Here is a 3,615-nt window from a genome sequence, read left to right as displayed (position 1 = left end):
TTTTTTGGCTTTCCCCAATTTGGGCTTTATGCTTTTTACTTTATGTCTTTTCAATGGTTCTTTTTTCTTTGAGGGCCATAGTCTCCTCTACACCAAAAAAAATGCCACCCCCTTCAGCCTCCCTTTCTAAATCTTCCTCATTCGAACTTTCCTCTAAGCTTGACTCCCTTGAGCCTCCTTTCAAGTTTCAAATTGGAGAGATTTCAATGTCCTTAAAAATATCTCCAATCCCTCTTTCTTCCTCCCCTTCCATAACTGTCTGATACCTGGCATCTTCCTCCTACCCCTGATGTGTTCCCTTCATCCTTTCTGACATCTCTTCCTCCCTTACCCCATCTCCTTGGGGCATTTGAGGTTCTTCTTGGTCCTTACCAACACTTTGTTCTCCCCTTACTAAAGCCCTGCTAACAGCACCAACATCAACCACAGGCCCTTGAGCCTACTGTTCCCCCAGTCCTTCATTTTCATGTAACACCCCTCCCTGCTTAGCCTCACCCCCAGCTTTTTCTTGTTGTAGTGCTTGTTGGGAGACACTCCCATTAACATCCCCATGGTCCTTCTCCTATGCCACTTCCATACTCTTATATGACCCTTTCCCAATTTCTTGATAGTTATTAGCTTTTATTTTTAACATCATTGAATTTTCCACCTCTACATTATCCCATTTTAAGAAGTTTGTTGCCGCATTTTTCTCCTCTTCCCTTATTCGAGCCATCTCTATCATTTTATAGAGTAACCTTTCCTCTTCTTTACCTTTATGATGGTCTTCTTGCTTACAGATTTTTGAATCGTGTTCCTCACATAAAAAGAACTCACACACCATTAGACCTTCTTCCAAAGATACTGGCTATCTCCAGACTACCCTTTCAATGAAGATCTCAACCATTTCAGAAATTGGGTTGTAGTCATTCCACATTATGCATAACCTTGAGAACATTTGAAGAGTTTCTTTATCCACCATTTCAACAGCTTTAATAAATGTGCCTAGCTTATATCCAATAGCTTTATAACAGTGTTCCTACCAATATTCTTCAGGCAAATTTATCAACCCCACCCATAGAGGGAACTCCTTTATTATTTCCTTTGTAGGATCAAAGTTTGGAACACATTTTTTCATGTAAAACCCAAACCCTTCCAAAAAATAAGGCCCACTATTCATAATCCAATCTCTATCTTGAGCCATTTCCACTGTAATCATACAAAAGCCATTTTCTAAAGTTTTGAAATCTTGCACCTTTCGCCACTTCTCATCACACCCGGTTTTAATCTTTCTTATTGCTGGCCACAGTCCTCCCCATTTCAAGAAAAAAACATTTCCCTCCAGCAAATCTTTCTTCTCCTTCATAGGGCCACTATCGAGCACCACCCTTTCTACAATGCATCTTGTCATTTGTTGTTCCTCTATCAGTTGCTTCTCTTGGTTTTCCACAATTTGTGGTTTCCTCAGTCTTTTGGAAATATTTTCAAAAACCACTTTCCCTCCAAGATTGACTGATGTGAATATTTGCATTGTGTGATTTCTCCGGCCATTTAAACTGTGACCATCTCTTTCATTTTGTCAATTACCACTATTGGTGTAAATAAGTATTTACTATTTACACTTGCTTAAGTTTACTTAGGTTAATGCATATTTTTATTATTTATTTATTAGCCACCTAGGAGTCTGCGTACTCTTGTGAGTTGTCATGTTGACAACACAGGAGTCCGCACCTCTTTTATGCACATGGTGTCTACAACATAGGAATTAGCACACTAATTAAGCACATGGTGTCTACAACCTTGTCATTCTTATCCACTCATCTAGAATGATGGATAAGGCATGTGCTTAGTTGTCATGATGCTTATCTTATCTCCTGGTTCTTTCTAGAGACATTCTAGGTGCTTCCTGAGAGGCCTTTATAGACAGGCACTCCTAGTGTGTTTGTACATCATCAAATACTGAACAGAGCAATGTATTAGGGCATACTCTGATTAATTGATCATATCCATTTTTTGTCTACAGTTGTGCTTGTGTTTGAGTTCTTAGTTCCTGGGTGAATTTTTCCCTGAGGCAAATTCTTACAACCACCATTGTGTTGTCCCACTCTTTTCTAGTGAAAACTTCCTTGAAAGTTTCGGCTCCCATTTTGCCACCTCCCATTCCTATTCCCCCAATAGTTCCTGCCTTCATGTCTTCTAAACGGCTTTGAGCATCCCCCATACTGACCAACACTTCCATTATTTCTATAACCCTCAAGAAACCTCTTTTGGAAACCATTCCTCCAACGCTAAGCCATCCACGTGCACCCTTGACACCATTACATCTTCTCAACACACGATGGCAATCAATATTAATATTCACCTCTTAGCTTAATTAAAGTGCAACATGAGTAAATCTCCTAGGGGAGATAATGTTTCCACTTATGTTGGCCTCCTTTAAATGACTTTTAGTGAATTATTAAATGTACCTCAACACCTTAGCTTTTTTTGCCAAACATTTTAATATCTCCATGTCCTATTTATTGCTAAATGCCTTAGCCTATGAGGGACGAAAAGATTAGGCTAGCATTATTTATATATTTGTTGTCTAAGCTAGAGGGGATATTACACTTAGTTAAAAAATTCAATAAGAATCTCAATATCGTGATATCACACATAGAACCCTGAGAATAGACATTTGATATGCAAGTAAATTTTGCTAAAAGATCACAAAGAGAACCCATAGTTAGAAATTCACCACAAAATTAAATTTTTGGAAGATTTGCATAGTACAAACCTTAAATGTAGCATAACAATATATAGTAGAAGCCTTAGCTCAAAAATTAATATAATCTGAAAATTTTAAGAAATGTAAATTCCAATCTCAAGGGCCATCCACTGAACATTATTCTATGTTGTTAGAATTCATGTGTAATGTGTTGAAGAAATAATAGAAAAGAATCTAGACATGGAAATATCATCTAGAACTGAAACTAGGTACGATATGAAAGTAACCACCAATGCAAACTAGAATAATCCAAAACAAGTTTTGACGGTGTCAAATGATAATGTCTATTCTACGAGTGTTAAAGATACGGTAGCATCAGTCAATATGGAAGGATTAACCTAATAATTGTTTGTGCATGCATGTATGCAAGTTCAGCACGTAAACTGATATACATGCATACACACACATATGTGAACATAACTATTATTCTTACCATCAGCAAATTCAACTTGACTGTGCATACCATGCTAAGAATTATATATGTACATTATCTATTGAAATCGAGTATTATTACCTTGCCAAATTGATCGAGTCTATGATCATCGTTTAATGCACATTGGTGATGATTTGTTTATCCAAACAACAGCTAATTAGGATAGGGGATTTTGGGAACAATCATAATTTAATCATTGTGTCTCTTCAGACCAACCAGATGTAACATGCTAAAAATACCACATCCAAATAAATCATTAACTTTAATGTAAATATGTTATAATACCAATTGAAGGAAGGGGAGAGGTAGTTATACTAAATACTCTTCACATTCACTAGAAGGAGATTAATGAACTTAACTATATCTTGCATTCATCTAACTCTAATTTTCCACCCCCCTCTTTACCCCCTCTATGATAAGCCCTACTATTATAAAG

The sequence above is a fragment of the Cupressus sempervirens genome, chromosome 9 (assembly GCF_028749045.1).
Source record: "Cupressus sempervirens isolate cs-2001-9-10 chromosome 9, ASM2874904v1, whole genome shotgun sequence".
NCBI lineage: Eukaryota > Viridiplantae > Streptophyta > Pinopsida > Cupressales > Cupressaceae > Cupressus > Cupressus sempervirens.
This window is presented reverse-complemented; position numbering follows the sequence as displayed.